Source organism: Vitis riparia, chromosome 11 (genome assembly GCF_004353265.1).
Source record: "Vitis riparia cultivar Riparia Gloire de Montpellier isolate 1030 chromosome 11, EGFV_Vit.rip_1.0, whole genome shotgun sequence".
In the NCBI taxonomy this organism is placed as follows: Eukaryota; Viridiplantae; Streptophyta; class Magnoliopsida; order Vitales; family Vitaceae; genus Vitis; species Vitis riparia.
In genome coordinates, this window is record NC_048441.1 from 3,282,566 (window position 1) to 3,302,280 (window position 19,715).

Here is a 19,715-nt window from a genome sequence, read left to right on the forward strand (position 1 = left end):
GCACACATCCTCACTCGCTCCTCCCATGCATCCACTCATCTCACCCCAAGTTTCTCCATTCCATTTCCTTTACTACATGCAGCTAGTATCTTGGCCATGCATGACCACATTCATACCCAAAACCACTTATATTCAACACCTTTCAAGCCTTCCATGCATCGGATTCATTATCAAGCCCACCATCCCATTCACTCTATCAAGCAACGCGACGTCCACACCCTCACCAGAAAATTTCCCTCATACCGGCGGCAGGCTGGCACTAGGCCACCACCTCGCTGTTTCATGCGCCTACACCCGAACCTGAGTAGTGCTGCATCGTTTGAGCTCCGGTCATCTGCTTCTTCCTCAGTCCACTTCGCTGGCTGAATTTTCATCGCCTTCGCTTCAATCCTCACCTTAGAATCTCATGTGTTGTCACGTTGAAGTGTTGGATGAATCACAGAAGCCCACACCTCTCCTGTTGATCATCTCTCCATCACCGGGATCTATGCCGACACCGCTGTCTGTAGGTGCAACCCTCCACGACTCCAGCTACAAATTGCCTTTGGGTGGGGGCATGCAGCAGCAACCTATGCATATGCACCCCCAAGTTCAATCCTCCTCAGCAATCCCCTCAGATGCACCCTTCTTAGGCCCGTGCTCGAAGTCAGCAGCAGTCAGCTTTGTAGCCTTTGCCAGGTCAAGCCCAAAACGCCCTCCCTCCACGGTAGCTGATGGTCTATCCTCATCAGCAAGCAAGCCCACCAGCATGCTGCCATACAGCCCATTTCAACAGTCATTGCCTCACTAGGTTGCCCAACAGTCACCATTAGGCATCAGTCAGGATCCATTACCTCAACATGGGCCATGTTGGGCCTCTAAATGCAGTGCTAGTTGCACCCAAGCCCACTAGCGTGATTCTATTTCACGTGGCCTCCTTTCTTGGCCCATCCCCAAGGCCCACAGACTCAAAAAATTGATTTTCGGAAATCTAATTTCCAAATAATCCGACTCTATAATCTATCATCCTTAGAATTTTCAAGTCTTAAATTCCATCTTCCAATAAGTTTTCAAAATTCTATCTTTCATATCTATTTATTTACTCTTTATTATTATTAATTTTGTTATTATTATCATTATTCCATGTTTAGTTATTTATTTCTTTTGAAAATTCCAATCATTGCTTAAAAATTCCGTTGTCCACTTCCAATTCGTGTAAATATCATTTTTATTAATTATTAATGTTATTCCACATTTATTTATTTAGTTCTTTTTTAAAAAAAAGTATCAATTATCAAAGTTTAATTCTTCAAAAATCTGACTTTCAGATTTAGTTTTTCAATATAAAAAATTTCTCTATTCACTTTCATTCGGCTAAACATCATTTTCGTTAATCACTATTATTATTCCATATTTGTTTATTTCTTTTAAAAAAATCTCAATCATTAAATTCAATCTTCAATCTAAAAAAAAAATATTCCACTACTCACTTTCATTCATTTAAATGTCATTTTTGTTGATGATTATTATTATATCACATTTATTTATCTAATTCTTTTAAAAACCACAATCATTAAAGCTCAATTCTTCAAAAATCCGACTTCTAAACTTAACTATCAATCTCAAAAATTCTACTATTCCCCTTCGTTCTTTTAAATATCATTTTCGTTGATTATTAATATTATTCTATATTTATTTATTTATTTCTTTTAAAAAATATCAATCATTAAAGTTCAATTCTTCCGAAATCCAACTTCTAAATTTAATCTCTAATCTCAAAAACTCCATTGTTCGCATTCAGCTGTTAATAATTATTTTCGTTATTAATGTTATCTCATCCATTTATTTATTCACTTATTTATATGTTAAGGATCTCATCTCTAAATGATTTATTAAATTTTCAATCTCTAAGTTTAATCTCCAACCTCTGAAATTCCATCTTTTGCAATTACTTACCTAAACTTTATTATTTCGTCATCATTGTTATGCCATTCATTTACTTAATCACTCATCCACTTATCCACTTATTTAAAATTCCCCCTCTAAATAATTCTTCAAAAATCCTACGTCCAAATTTAATTTTCAATCCTGAATTTTATATTATTCAATTTCACTCGTTTAAATATTATGATTGTTAATTATTATTATTATTTTATATGTATCGATTTATCATCTTTTAAAAATCTCATTCATTAAAGTTTAGTTCTAATTCTTCAAAAGTCCTACGTGCAAATTTAATTTTCAATTTCAAAATTCCACTATTCATCTTTTATTCATTTAAACATTATTTTCGTTAATTAGTATCATTATTCTATATTTATTTATTTATTTCAATCATTGAAATTCAATTCTTCAAAACCGGATTTCCAAATTTAGCCTTTAGACTAAAAAATTCCACCATTCATTTTATTTCATTTAAATATCATTTTTGTTATCACTATTATTATTCCACATTTACTTATTTCTTTCTTCTAAAAGTTTCAATAATTAAAGTTCAATTATTCAAAAATCCGACTTTCAAACTTAATTTTCAAAATCCCACTATTCACTCTATCCGTTCACACATCATTTTTGTCGAAATCCAATTTTCAAAATTAATTTTTAATCTCACTATTCACTTTCATGCATCTAAATATCGTTTTTGATTAATTAGTAACGTTATTCTATATTTATTTATTTGTTTCTTTTAAAAATCTCAATATTTCAAATTTAATTTTTAATCTCACAAATCTCACTATTCACTTTCATCCATTTAAATATTGTTTTTTATTAATTAGTAACATTATTTCATACTTACCTATTTATTTCTCTTAAAAATCTCAATCATTAAAGTTTAATTCTTCAAAATTCTGATTTCTAAATTTAGCTATCTGAAACTCTAATTTTCCTATCTCCGAACTTAATTTTCAGTTCCCAATATTCCAATTATCGTATTTATCAAGTTACTCATTTGTTATTATCATTATTATTGTTACCATTTTATTCATTTATTTCTAAAAAGTCCACCTTCAAATGATTTTCAAGATTTCCAATTTTTATAAATCAACTTTCATAATTTCTACTTCTCAAATAACTTATAATTCTGATTTCTTTCAAAATTTAACTCCCAAAGTCCCAATTTTCGAAACTTGATTTTTCTTAAAAATCCCGAACTTTCAAATAATTCTTCAAAATCCCAATTTTCTTTCAAATTTAATTTCTAAAATTCTCATTCTTACATTTAATTCCTGAGAATCCAATTTTCAAATAATCTCTAGAACTCCAATTTTCAAATAATCTCTAAGACTCCGATTTTCAAATGAATTTCAAAAATCCAGTTTTCCTTTGAACAATTTTAATTTATGTTTGGTGATGCATGTGATATATTTCGTGCTCTATATTGTACACTGACTCTGTTTTTATGATAGCGCATTACTCGTTCGTGGCCCAGGTACGCATCCATTCCTATTCTAGTCATTCTCTATGCATGTTCTGATTCCCACATATACATAATCGACTTGAGTATCCATTGATTTTCCTATTGATTGTCACGTCAGATTTCATTTTATTAGTAGAGACCCGACTATAGGGACTTAAAGGGGTGCTACGGCTCACCACCGTACCTTCCCAATGAGTAACCTGACCCCCGGACTCAGACTCAGTTTTTCACAAACTCGTTTTTTTCTTTAGGAGTCACACTTACAGTTTTTCTTTCTTATTTTGTTTTTCCCTTTAAAAATAAAACGAAAATAAGTGGCGACTCCAAGTCATTTTTCTTAATCAATAAAATCATTTTTCAAATAAAAATCGAGCTTGTCATCGAGTGGAAAACGCATAAGTCGAAATGTGGGGTCCACAAAGAGTACTATGAAAAAAATGAGATTTATTTACATGTAGATTTTAATTGCAATAGTTTCTTTTCTACCATGGATGTGGCAGCTTTAGAGCCATTGCTGAAAAGTAAATGAGAATACCAACTACATGGCTTCAAGTTTGAAAAATATAGGAGAGTGAACCAACTAATTAGAGTCAAGTTCAGGGCATATGGGAGAGTGAGAAGTAAACAATTTTATTTAGAAAAACTTCACAATCATAATTCTTAATTTTTATTTTAAAAAATTTTATTTTAAAAATAAAAATTAAAAAATGATTGTGTAATTAAACCTATCCTAAGTTACTATTTTCTATTTATTTTCAAATCATAGTATCAAAACAAATGTTTCCAAATTTGTTAATTAAATTAATTTAAACTTTTTTTCTATCATTTATTGGGAAAAGTGGGTTTTTGTTCACTAATTTGAAAAATTATAGAGAAAAAAATCCAAATTTTCATAAATCAATTTTATCTTCATCCATTTAAAAATGTTTTAGAAAGCACACACTCTTTCACAAGTCAAATAATTATTTTTTAAAATGATCTTTTACTTGTTAGGTTAATAACACTAATTGATAATTTTTTATTTTTTTATTTTATTTTTTTATGGATGAGAACTGATTTTAGATCAATAAAATAAAAAATTTTAAAATTTTAAAATACAATTAAAACTAAAAAAAAAATTGTAAAGTTAATGATATATAAAAATAAAATATTAACTTTCATTTTGCCAGATCAAACCAATAAAAAATATAAATTCAAGAAAGAGTTGGAAATATAATGGGAATCAATATTTTATTTTATTTTTAATTTTTAATTTTTTGGTCTTAATTGTATTTTTTTTTAATTGAATTTTAAATTTTCTTATTTGATTGCTGATGTCAACTAATAAAATTTTTATTAAAAAGAAAAAAAATGAGAAGATGAGTGGATTTATATAATACATGATATAAAATCATTATTATTTAGGGAATTAAAAATATTTTATTTATCACTTAAGAATGCTAAGAATTATTCCAAAATAAGTTATATGTCATATTATATAATAAAAATTTTATAATATATTTATTTGTGATATTTTTATTAAATTAAAATAATAAATTATTTTTTTAATAATTTTATTTAATATTATCAAGTAAAATGGTATTTTAGGAAATAATTATATGACTTATGAAAAAGTGCATATATTTTAAAATATTTTTAAATGAATAAAGATAAAACTCATTTATAAAAGTTGAGGATCCTTTTTCTATATTTTGTCAAATTAGTGAGTCAAAATTCACTGTCCCGATATGAATTAAGAGTGGGAGTAAGATTGGTTGTTGTTAGAAACTAAAATTTTTATCTTATCAAGCAAGGTGACTTAGTAAATTTAAATGGTACAGACGGTCAAACTCAATTCCAAACCCAACTAATAACCAATTTTAGATTAAAAGTAAGTAAATTAAGGCAATAATTAATAAAATAAAATAAGTGATAAAAAAATTTAAAAAGAAAAAAAAAATGGGTCTACTTAGAAACCATTTAAGTGTTAAAATAAGATACTAGTAAAAATAAAAATTGAAAATCCGACATTAAAAATCTAAAAAAAAAAAGTGCTGGTGTTTTCAAGATATTATAACACATTTGGAGTGTTTGTTATACTTCCATATGGAATAATTTGATGAGGTCAATTTTATCATCCAAATGAATTTTATTCCTTCATTTCTTAGCACACAAGATATCAATTTTACCCAATCAAAAAATCTTGTTTTGATAATACTTTGCTGAGAAAAGGCACTTAAAATAATTGAAATAGGATTTTCAAGCAAATTCCAAGAGAGAGCCACCAATTTTACTTGAAAAACCTTCCAAAGCAAAGAGGAAAAAACCACTGAGGACCATAGTTTGATTTTAACTTCTACTATATCACAATAATCAGTTTTCAAAATTCTCTTTAGAAAAAAATCAGAGGTTCACAATAATATGACCTCATAAAAACACAACACTCTTCATTTTAACAATAGTAATCATCATCTATAACGATATATTTCTCAATAAAGCACTAAATAAAGTTTAGATATAACTATGTGGATATTTTGAAAGAGCCACCTAAATGATCAAATTAAGAATCAAGTGTGATATAAGTCAAAAACATATTACAAGGATTCACCACATAAAAATTGGAGTCAAAATGAACAACATTTGTTTTATGATTTTTTATTTTTTATTTTTTTTGCAAAAGCCTCTCAAAGAACCACCATTTTCATTTTCTCACTTTTTTTTCCTCTTATAATTACTTTTCGAAGAAGTGTGGCTTCTAAAACAAGCAATTTTTTTTTTGGATTAATTGATTGAAAATGATGAAAACATACCAAAATTGTAAAACTAACCTCCACCATTTTTGAACTTGAAGAGTAACCCATTTTTTACTGAAGTACCCTTCAATATTTTCATTATTTACATGTGTTTTAAAAGAAATAGTTACTTTTGCAAGAAAAAAAATGACATTTTTTTGTCAAAAAATGGTAAAGGGTTAGTTTTCCAAAGTAAAGAAGATTTCATCTCTTTTAATCGGTTATCCTTTTTTTTTTTAAAGACATTTAAGATTTAATACTCATTATGTGATCGAAGGCCCATAAATGGGGTAGACCCAACAACTCTCCTCCTTTGCCTCTTCTAGTGGGCTCTACTAAGCCCACCTTCTACCTACAAGTTTAAAGCTTCTCATTAGGCAAAGACTTTCTTGACTTAATCAATTCTAACTAGTATATACTTTCTCTAAGTGTAGTAGCTTTCTTTAAACACATCATAAGCTTAGTGATGTTTAACATTGATATGCTTGGACCTTAAGTGAAGTGTTGAATTTTCTAAGATGTGGATAACGCTTTAATTATCATTGTATATGATATGATTTTATTATAGCAAACTTAATTCTTCTAAAAATTCGTCATCAACAAAATTTCCTTGCAAACTTCAATGATTATAAAGTATTCAACTTTTTTAGTGGATAAAGCAACACATATTTCTAATTTGAACTACTAAGAGATTATTTTCATTGCAAATGAAAGTCATCAAGAACCTTAAAATGGACTTCCTAGAATCAATATCACCTACCATGTTTGCTTTCGTGTACCCATCTAGCATTGGTTCACCACTACTAAAAGCATAAACACACTCTAGAAGAACCTCTAAGGCATCCTAATATTCCTTTTACTATTGTCCAATGTTCTTTTCTAGGATTAAAGAGAAAATGACTAACAACTCTAACTACATGAGCAATATCTACTCTTATACAAGCCATAGCACACATGAAACTACCAATAGTAGATGCATAGAGAACTTCCCTTAGTTCTTTCTTTATCTTTTTATTTGTAGGACGTTGTTTCAAAGTGAGCTTAAAATGACTTACAAGTGGATGATAAACTACTTTAGCTTTACTCATGATGAATCTTTCAATAACTTTTTCATTGTAATTTTCTTAAGATAGCCAAAGTTACACATTCCTCCTATCACAAGATATCTTCATGAAAAGTATTTGTTTTTCTGTTCTTAAATCTTTCATTGCAAAATACTTGCTTAGCTAGCTTATTAATTTACCAATTACTAGCATCATGGCCAATAATCAACATATATATCATCTACATATAAAAAAATGAATAATAAAATCATTACTAAAGTATTTCTTTGTCAACACACAATGATTGGATGAAGTTATATTGTATCCAAGGCTCGTCATGAAATAATCAAAATTCTTGCACACAAGATTCTCCTTTCCCTTGACTTTAAACCCCTCCAACTACTCCATATAAATTTATTCTTCTATGTCACCATGAAGAAATACAGTTTTCACATCAAGTTGTTCTACATCTAAGCTCAAGTGCATTGATAGGCCAAGAACAACTCTAGTGTTGACATTTTCATCACAAGGGAATATACTTCTTCAAAGTCAACATGTTTCTTTTAACCAAACCCTTTCACAACCAACCATGCTTTGAATTTTGATTATAAAATATTGTTTACTATTTTTAATATGTAAAATCATGTGAGAATTTCATCTCTTTCTTGCATGGATTTAAACAACTCTTTCTTTTGTTTTTAGTTTTTTCATAAGAATTTCATTTATTTTATACATTTCTTGCATTCCTTTCTTTCTTTTGTAAGAATTTCATTTCTTTTTACCAAACAGTTTCTTCATAAGTTTTTAGTTTTTCTACATCTTTAAACATCGCATACTCATTAGAATAATATGTTATAGAAGGGTGATGTTCTCTAATAGATTTGTTCAATGGAAGCTTAACTAGGAAAGGTGATGATGCTTGCTCAACTTATGTAGTTGTTTTCACATCATCAACTATATTGGAATCATCATTAATAGTATCACCATCTTCTTTTACATCTCTCTTATGATCATCATGCACTAAAGATGGAGAAATTGGATCCAAACTAATAGGAATTTCAACATAGGAACTAGGCTTTATAGCTTTGTCAGCGTGATTAACAAGTTTGTCATCAAGAAACACAATATCTTTACTTCTAATATTTTTCTTGTTTAATAGATCCCATAACTTGTATCCAAAGTCCAAATGATTATATCCCAAGAAAATGCATTGTTTTGGCTTATTATCAAGCTTGGACCTCTCATCTTTAATAATGTGAAAAAGACTCTACAACTTAAGAGTCTCAAGTAATCATAAAAGCATTTTTTTTTCCTACTTAGACTCTACTAGGCACATTATCATTGAAAGTAGCTACAAGAGAAAGATTTATTAGATCAACTATGGTCCTTATAGCCTCTCTCTAAAAGAATTTATGTGGATTTACATGAGAGAGCATACATCTAATTCTTTCTTTAATTATTCTATTCATTTTTTCTGCCACACTATTATGTTTTGATGTTTTAGTTGTGATTTTCTTTTAATTGATCTCCAAGAAACAAGATATATGAAACCTCCAAAAGGAAGAGTCATGTTTAGTATGAGAGTTTTGATGCTTAAATCAGTTACTCCTCCACTTATTTATAAAAATAAAAACTTAAATAATAACTTTAATAGAATAAGGATTCATAAGAATATACATTTAGATTCAATACTAGATATAGATTTATGTCTTAACTTTTTATTAGATAAAATGGTAGTCCAATATTCTTTTATTTTGTTTATATCCATTAGGGTCATATGTGAGAGATAATGGAAGACTTCTCTTCCAACTATTTCAGGACTTCTATTTCAAATTTCTAGTTTTGATATTATCTAATTATATTTGTTTCTCTTATATTTTAAATTTCTTTGACTTTGTATTTTTTGTGTTATTTCCTATATACAAGAGTTTTTCGATTATTCCTTGTTTATAGAAGTTTGTTTAGGTTTTTTAGTTATCTTCTCAACAATTTGATGTATATTTGTATATGTGTCATTTCAATGAAAAGCAAGCCATAGTTTCCAAAACACCATATCTTGCTATGGTATCAAAATATTATTAGCTTTTGTTTTTCTCCTTCATTCCTCAACATGACTATCAACAACTCTCTATCCCTAATCCCATAACACTACCATCCACAATACGAATGACTCTCACAATACCTTAATTAACATCAATGTTGCAGCCCAAACTCCATTAAAACTCACATTTACCAACTATGTGTCTTGGAAACTACAATTTCAAACTTTATTCGTCGGATATGATTTTTTAGGATATATAAATGAATCAAACCCTTGCCCACATAGATCTTTTACTCAAAATGGAGCCAATATATCAAATTTGACTTATATAATCTAGATTATGAAGGATCAATTGCTTTTGAATACGATCATTGGTTTATTGTATCATAGGATAATTTTGTTCATTGCACAAGCAAGAATTGCATAATAAGCATGGACAATTTTAGCCACTTCATATGTTAGGCCATCCCATAGACAAATCAAGCAGGTTAAAACCCAACTTAAGAATCTTACCAATAGACTTATGGATGTCACTAAATTCTTTTAGACCATCAAAGCTAGAGCTTATGAACTTGAAATTCTTGGTGCACCTTACGACAATAAGGATTTCACAAAAAAATAAAAAAAAAAATAAAAATCTCTAGATGTTCTTAGAGAAGACTACAAAGAGCTAGTTCATACAGTTCAAGCAAAAGACAATCTCATCTCCTTTAAGGAACTACATGAAAAGCTTCTAAACTTTGAAACATTTCTCCAAGGTACCAAAATTGATTCTTCATAGTTCCTTGCTTCTACTAATTTGGCGAGTTGCACCAATAATGGTGGTGTAACTTATCCACCTCTAGTCGTAACTCAGGACACACCAACAATGGTTGGTGTTCATCTTCAACCACTATAGTAACAATATGGGTTAGCGTTCGTCGCCCACATCTAGCATTCGTTTTCTTGCCTCAACAAATGTCAAGCCCAACACATCTCACGCAACCTATAATTTTCCACGATCTTATCTTAGTCATTGTTAAATCTATTGAATTCAAGGATATTTTTCCAAGCATTGTCTTTCATTCCATCTAGTACCAGTTGAGTCTTCTAATACCTCTAATGCACAAATGCCACCATCTTCATGGCAACCACAACCTCATTTCGCTACCAACACCTCCAACTCACTAACATAGCTTTTGGACAATGGTGTTTCTCATCCCATCACCTCCAACCTGTGCAATCCATCACTTCATGTACCATACATAGGCTCTAACAACATTATGGTTGGAGATGGCATGGGTCTTCAAATAACACACATTGGTTCCACATCTCTCAAAACCCCCAATGCTCAATTTAGACTAAATAATATTCATTATGTACCTAGCATAAAAAACAACTTGATTTTAATTTCCAAATTTTGCTTTTCCAATAATATTTCCATTGAATTTTTATTGTATTCTTTTCTTGTGAAGGAACTTTGCACAAGAGCAATGTTTTTTAAGATCCGAACTAAGAATGGTGTATATAAGTAGCCAATATCCACACAACCCTAACCATTATTTACTTTTTCAAGTGTCAAGGCCACTTCATCCGAGTAGCGTTATAGATTGGGACATCTAGCCTTTTCTATTTTAAAGCATATTGTTTCCAATTACAATTTAGACTTATCATCTTCCATGACCTTAGATTTTTCTTGTATTGTGTGTCATTGTAACAAGAGTCACAAACTCTCTTTTTCCACCTCTACTCTCATTTCTAATCGACCACTTCAAATAATTTTCTTTGATGCATGTATCTCACAATTATTTCTCATGATGACCTTACATATTATGATATATTTTTCTATCATTTTATCGGGTATACTTGGTTTTATCCTTTCAAACAAAAATCAAACATAAAAGAAGTCTCCATTAGATTTACAACAATAGCGAAAAAATATTTCATTCAAAATATCAACACATTATATTCAGATAATGGAGGCAAATATGTTGCACTTGCTAATTTTCTTGCTCTTAATGGTATATCTTATCTTACTACTCCACCCCACACACATTCAATGATTTCTCTAAGCGATGCCATCTCCATTGTCAAAACAGGTCTTGCTTTACTCTCTTATGTCTCTATTCCATTAACTTATTGGTTTAATACTTTTGCTATTATAGTGTATTTGATCAACCGTATGTCAACTTTGATATTACAACTTTTTTCTTCTTATGAAAAGATTTTTTGTGTTCCTCCCAATTATTCAAAACTCAAAGTATTTGGTTACCTATGTTATCCTTGGCTTCACTCATACACTTCACACAAACATGACTCATGTTCCAAACTATGCATTTTTCTTGGGTACTCTCTAACTCAAAGTGCCTATTTTTGTTATAATCCATCATCAACAAAAAGCCATCATCATTGAGTCAATTTTTCCTTTTGCAACCTTACTTACTCAAGCTCCACATCCAAAGTCTACCATTGTTTCTACTTGGATTCCACCATAATAAAACTCAATAACTCTCTAACATCTCTCCTGCCACCATCTGAAGTTGGTCCTCCACAACAACTCGAATGTGTAGCTCCAAGACAATCACCTACCTTGACCAACCAAGCAGACAATCCCAACCAATCTACACATGATTCCCAAACACAACTAGTCTCATTGACCTCCACCACAAATCCCTTACCAATCATCACTTAGCCCAACTGAGACACACCAAGACCAACTTATCCCATGCAAACCAGGCCAAAGCTAATATTCATAAACCTATTAAAAAACTAAATACTTATAGCCAACTATCCAATCCTCTAACCTTGAGCCAATAATATTGACCAAGCTCTCAAAGATCCAAAATGACGTCAAGCCATGTCTTAAGAATATAATGCTCTTGTTCGGAACAAGACTTTGGGAGTTAGTACGATCTAATCTTGGTCATAATGTTGTAGGTTATAAGTATGTTTGTCATATTAAGTGTAACTCTTATGGTTCCATTAACAAGTTTAAGGCTCGATTGGTTGTGAAAGGTTTTCATCAACAACCAGGAGTTGATTATCATAACACATTTAGTTTAATAGTTAAACCTACCACCGTTCAACTTGCTCTTAGTCCTGTTATAAGTTGTGTTTGGTCTCTTAGTCAGCTTGATGGCAACAACACCCGTATTTTAAATTTTTTTGACTCTGTATTTTATTTTCTAGCTACTTCTTATGTATAGAAGTCTTCAAGTTATTTCTTATAGGATCTATTGATTATCTTCTCAACAATCTAATGTATATTTACATACGTATCATCTCAATAAAAAGCAAGTGATATTTTCCAAAACATGTTATCCTATTAAGAGATTCGTTCACAAAACATACCCTATAAAATTTCTACTTTGTGTAATATCTATGGCCAACATCACTATTGCTATCATTTGTCATTTGTCAAGATAATGTATAAAGGTTAAACTTATAAACAAACCACTTTCACACTTTAATTTTTTTATTTGTTAAATAATATAATTAAATTCCATATTTAAATTTTTATAGTGTAATAGATAACTTATTTATCTATAAATTCTCAATATTTAATTTTTAATGCTTATTTTCATATAGTAAAAGCCAAATATTTTCTATAAATTGATAAAAAAAAAAAAAATAAATAAAAAATAAAACATGGAAAATTTATGAAATTATAGAGCCTATCTCACTTGGATTCATTTTTCACTTAGGAATTTTTTCAATATTTAATATGTAAAAATTCCAGTTTTTATATATGAAATGATAGTGCCTATTTCACGATGTTTCTTAAAACAATTATCAAAAAATAATTTTTGATTATGATTCTTAAAAATATATTTTAATCATTTTCAAAATTAAAATTTTATTTCAAAATCTAAATATTAATTAAAATTTTCTTCGCTTACTCTTCATAAAATTATTATAACTTTATATATCATATGCAATGAAAAAATTATTAAAGTAATCCCCGTATTTTCAATTGTAACTCAAATTCTACATAAAAAAAAAAATAACTAAAAAAATCATGGTTTAGAACAAAATTTCGAAAAATTATTTTACTTAAAGTTTAAAAAATTATTTTTTGAATTTAAAAATTATTTCCCTTCTTGTGTGTCTCACTAGCTTACATTGTGTCACGAGTATGATGAGATGCCCCCTTAGCTTCATCCAAAACAGGTTCTTCCAAAAAAAATTTGTTCCTTATAATAACAAATAATTTAACTTCAGATGTCATATATGAGCCTAGGCTGTCCAAGTTTTCAACTCAAATATTCCAACCCAAAGACCTAATAAAAAATGTTGATTAATTTGGCAGACCTTTCTATGATTAAAAAGAAAGAAAGACTTTTTTTTCCCCCCGAGCTTTCTAGTAAAATGCTATTCAAGCTATAATGCAAATCAAATCAAGAAAACACTGAGCACAAATCATGGGGCACGCCATTGAATGACCCATAATATAACTCCAATAAATTCAACTACTGAATCATGATTACAATTCATCATATTGGAAAAGAGGATAGATAAAAAATAAAAAAATAAAAAAATAAAAAAAAGAAGAAGATTATTGAGGTTGATTTGGTTTTTATTTAGCACCCAAAAGTCTATAACCTTTATTACATCAACAACAACTTTGTCCCCTTTTAGAACATATTAATGGGTACGAGTCCTTGTCATCTCTCTATCTATACATGAGGGGTGTCCCATTTCACACTTCGTCTCTTACTTTAATATCATAATATTTGTAACTTTTTGGTCATGTTTAATAGTTGAATGCATTGAATTTAAGCTAATCACTCATATGAGCACTTTTATTGAGTCGATAGGACTTTAATGTCGGTCCATTTCGCATACGTCTAAGTCTTTGAAAAAATTAATTACTTAATATGATCTCACAACTTTCATTTTCAAGAATTGCTTAACATATTTCTATATTTCAATTTTTTTTTTCGATCGCTTCAACAGTTAAACATGATGATGATAAAAATGATGATGATGATCGAGTATCGAACAACGAGCTCGGGATTTGCTTGAGGGGGTGTTTGGGAAGTGGCATAGTGATAGAATGTTGGTTTTTCTTTGTATGATTTCTCATGTTTGGAATCTTGTATGACTAGTAAAGACCTTTTGTGGGGGGGCATGGGATGGTCTTACTGAGGTCACATGTGATGTTCGGGCAGGAGGACAAGAGTGGTGGGGGCAACCCTCACATGTGTTGTGAGTGTGACCGTTGGAAAACTCTATTCTCTGATCCAGAAACGAAGTACCAGAATCAAAAAGGAAAAAAGGGGAGATGGGAAAAATACAAGTCAAGTTCATTTCATTGTCAGTAAAAAAAAAATTTATATTAATTTTCTGGGAAAATCAGCAAATGTTGTGGATTTGATTTCCGGAAAGGAACATGACAATGTAATTGAAAATGACACAATAGACTAATGCCCTTTTGGCATTTTTTTCTTGGGTGCCAATCACATGGCCCTAACAACATCTCACTTAAAGGAGCCATGAGCTGCTCTACATGCAACCACATTTTGCTTTTGCCCTCTATATTCTCAACATGGTGTGGCATGTGATGTTCAAACAATTCAGAAGTTTTTTTCTGTTTTTTTTTTTTAATATAATTGTAATTTTTTGTGAAACATTTTTTTTAAAAAATAATTTTAATAATTTTAACAACATCTCACTTAAAATGTTTTTAACCTAATTTTAATAATTTTAAATATATTTTTAAAATAAAATTTATATGTAATGTTTTATTTTTAATTATTCTATATATTTCTATAATTATTTTTTAAAATAATCCTAAAAAATAAGTAAAAATGGAAAATAATTTTTCATCAAATGCCCTTTCCTATTTTTTTGCTCTCGAAAACAATAAACAATTGAAAAATAGACCCTAACTTTGTGTTTCTTAAAATATAAATGTGTGGTTTTTTTTCTCAGGAAATCTATTTTAAAATAGATTATTTTTATTACGAATTTGATGTGTTGTTAGATATTATTTGTAAATATGTTAAAAAATAATTAAAATATGAAGAATATTTTAAAGACTTTTACATCGAATATAAATACACAATACGTTTAAAAACCATAAGAATAAATCAAGACAATTATTTTTTATTTCAAATATAATTCGGGTCTATAACAATATTGTTAAGAAAATTTTTTTTTATAATCATCACTTTTAAAAAACAATATTCTTATTTACCTTAAAGATGTTACAATAAAGTAGATTTTTACAAATTATGTATCATGTTGTATAAATGAATCACAACTTTTTAAAATGTTTTATAAATGATGAGGCATATTGAATTAAGGGACATGCATGGAGGATTCAATTTTACGTAAAAACTAGTGGTAGACATGCACTCAAAATTGGTTGAGACTAGAGAGCATGCACATATGAATTCCTCATCTTTAAATTATTGACTTATTGAAATTAAAAAAGGGGTGGCTTAATTATATAGTTTTACTTTTAACAAATGTTTGGTAGCAAGTCACATATGCATTCATGTTTCTTTAATAATATCAATGAATAATTTCACTCCACTAACTTAAAAAATGAAAAATAAAAACAAAACAAAGAGCCTATTTAATAACTATTTTGGAAAAATGGTTTTTAAAAACGATTCTTATCAATGAATAATTTCACTCCACTAACTCAGCAAAAAATCAAAACAAAACAAAGATCATGTTTAATAACTATTTCTAAAAACAGTTCCCAAGAACCGTTTTTAAAAACTCTTATTTTTAATGTTTTGTAAAATAAAAGTCAATTTAGAAATCTAAAATATTTTTAATCTATTTTTAATATTTTAAATATTATTTTTAGAAAATAAGTGAAAACAATAAAAATATGTTATTTAAAATTATTTTTTTTGTTTTTAAAAGCAAAAATTAGAAAATAGTTTATATGAAATGTTTTCCTATTTTTTTTAAATATAAAATTATTCTTAAAAACAATTATTAAACCGATTTAAAATGATTCTTTTAAAAAATTACATTATTTTTCATTATTTGAAATTAAAAATGTAATAATTATTAGTTTATTTTTATTTTTAATAAAAATGTAACCATTAATATTCAATATTTTAAATTAAAAATTTTCAAAGCCAACTTTGGGAAAAAAAAAGTTTACATCATATTAATATCTTTATCATTGATTAATTTGTAAGACTTTTCTGAATGAAAAAGACATAAAATATAGAAAAATAACCGTCCTTATTAATCCTTATTCAATTTCTAATAAAAAAATTATTTCTTGTTATTCTAATGTTTAATTTTTATTCCTTAATTAATTGAATTATCAATTATAGAAATGATAAATTTTTTATGAAAAAATAAATAAATAACAATTTTTTTTAAAATTAGAAATGTGAAGATAAGAGATCTTCTATGGTGAGAGATATGAAAAAAATATTTTATGATGTATCCATTTGGATATATAACAGTATCTATCAAAATTTTAAAAAATAATAATAAAAAAATACCAAATAATTATAAATAAATAAATAAATCCATGGGTACATAGAAGTTTGCTTTAGTTATACCTTAGCATTTCCCCAATCTGTCAGAGCTTTTAAGACAGTTTACTGCAGAGAGCCCTCTCAACAACTCACCAACCAATAATTTCCAACTACTCTGTTTGTATTTTCATAAATTTCCAAATAATAAATAAATTATTGAAAAAAAAATACAAAAAATCTTACATCACCCACCACTTGGGCATGTCCCATTTATCAATCATCAGTGTACTATAATTTATTTTAATTTATTTTATTATATTATATACTATTATATGATATATCTTTGGGCAGACAATTCAAAAGTCCAAACTATAAAGTGGTACCACCTTTTTTTTCTCTCTTTTTATAGAAATATGTTGATGGGTAATTTTTTTTTTTCTTTTCATCAATGATGAACAAAAAATTGAAAATGGAAGATACATTTGGATTTTAACATTTACTCAATTGGTATGCGAAAAACCTTATCCATTTATAAGTGGCTTGAGCCACCAAGAGGCTCCATGAGGATCTTTTCTAGGAAAATAATTGTTTTTTAAAAATATAAAATAAAATAAAGCATAGGGATAATACTGCTTTTTTGCATTTTCAAAATTATGAAATGGGTGTTTTTACTTTTTAATTTAAAAACACCTTTACTAGTAGCACTTTTACTGAAAATATTTTTATAAAGAAATATATTTACACTACATCTACCATGTTTTTAATAAAAATATTTTTAGTAGAAGTATTTTATCTTAAAGTAGAAGTGTTTTATCTAAAAGTATTTTTATCTATCAAGTATTTTTTTTTAAAACATTATAATTGTTTTTTCAATACTATAAGTCTATAAGTAATTTTTCAAAATTTTAAAAATATTTCCTATGTTTTATCAAACATCTAAAGTTTGTTTGACAACTATTTTCGAAAATAGTTTTTTATTCTTTAAAACAAAAAATAAAAAAAATACATTTGGTAATTAAAAATTGTTTTTTGTTTCTTGTTTTTAAAAATAGAAAATATGGTGTTTTTAGATAATATATTTTCATTATTTTATGTTGTTTTCACTTTTTTTTAAGTATTGTATTAGAAAATAATTATACAAGTATGTAGAATAATTAAAAATAAAGAACTAGATATAAAAATTATTTTTAAAATATATTTAAAAATATTAAAAATACGTTAAAAATATTTTAGTTCCCTAAACAAACTTTTATTCTATAAAACATCAACGAACAGTTTTTAAAAACTAATTTCAAAAACTGTTTTTCAAAACTAAAAACTATTCTCAAAAATTTATTTTTAAAATTGTTTTTTAAAACAATTACCAAATAGAACCCTAATTTTATTTTTTTTCAAAAACATTTTTTGGGCTAAATCCACTTTTTAAAATTACTGTCAAACGATCTAAAAGTGCGTTTAGAAGTGTTATTAGTGAAAGTATTTTATTTGAAAGTAGTTTAAAAAAAAACACTACAAGTAATTTTCCAATATTATAGGTGAGTTTTTTTATATTTTTAAAAGTGTTTTCCAAATTTTATCATATACCTATTTTTTTTCTAAAAACATTTTTTAAATTAAAAATATTTTTTAAAAACATTGCTAAATAGCCTCTTTAAAACAAAATGAGTCTTTAGCCTGCAAAACTTTTATCAATATTTAGAGTGTAAATAAAAAAATGTTTTTTATATTATTATTGATAATATATTACACAAAAAATACTAATATTAATTCAAAAATCACTTCAACTTATACTATAATTTTTAAAAATAAATTTTAAAACTTTTCAATGGCTTGATTTTTTTTTTTTTTTAAATAACTTCCAAGTATTAGGGGATACTTTAAATTAATTTTTTCTTTTCTTCCATTTTTTTCCCCAAAAAATTCTTTCCCTCTCATTTTTCCAAAAAAACCTTTCGGACCAAAAATAGCAAATAATTTTCCAACATGAGGGTCCCTCTGAAGAGTTGCCAAATTTGAAAATGAGTTGGAAACTCGAAGTGGATGTGGAGAGATTTGTAGAGGGGTTGGGGGGGAAGGCAGTGTGTCAGAACTCAGAAGTTTTAGGACATGTGCAGATGGCAGTGGTTTATTGTGCAGATAGGGTGGGTGGGTCGTTTGGTGGGTATTGCAGATTTGCAGTAAATATCATTTAAACTTTATTATTCAAGAAATTAAACACTAATTAGATGTTCTCATCAAATTCAAATCCAAGGTTTGATAGATGAAAATAAGTGAAAATATTCCTAGGAAATGTGGGAATGGGATGAAGTACTTTGATTAGCAAAAGTACTATTATTTAGAAAGATATGTTTTAAATAATTAATTTTTTGATACCTAGGTTAAGAGTTAAATTCAAAGTTGATAAGGAACGGATCTAAGTAATAAATTAGGTCAAACTTTGAAATTATCTCATAATTTCGTTCACCTCTTTTAAAGTTTTGGATAAATATCGCTAATTTTTATAAGTTTGAAATTTCGTTCACCTCTCATCTCACTCAAAATAAGAAAGGTTTTTTATGTTTCAAATTTATGAAAATTAGATATATTTAACAAAAACCTTAGAAGAAGTGAACGTTTAATCTAAAAATTTATAGCCCCACTCAAATATCAACCTAAAAAAAGGCAGTGGGAAAGAGGAACTTTTCAATCTCACAATAGCTTTAGAGTTGGAGACCACCAACAACTAGCTTTGTCGGATTTTGGCTATCGGACTTGAATATGTATGAAAAGACCACCATTGAAGTATTTCTCAATGAAACGGTACAAGTGATTTTTCAAAATTTTAAATTATTTTTCATTTATTAAACGTGTATTTTTCTTTAAAAATACTTTTTAATATTAAAAGTGTTTCATAAAAATACTGTTAAACAAATTTTAAAAGTGTATTTGACTATTTGAAGTACTTTTAATGAAAGTATTTTTTCGTTCAAAGCATTTTCGATAAATTTATCTACCAAGTGCTTTTCTAAAAAGTATTATAAGTAATTT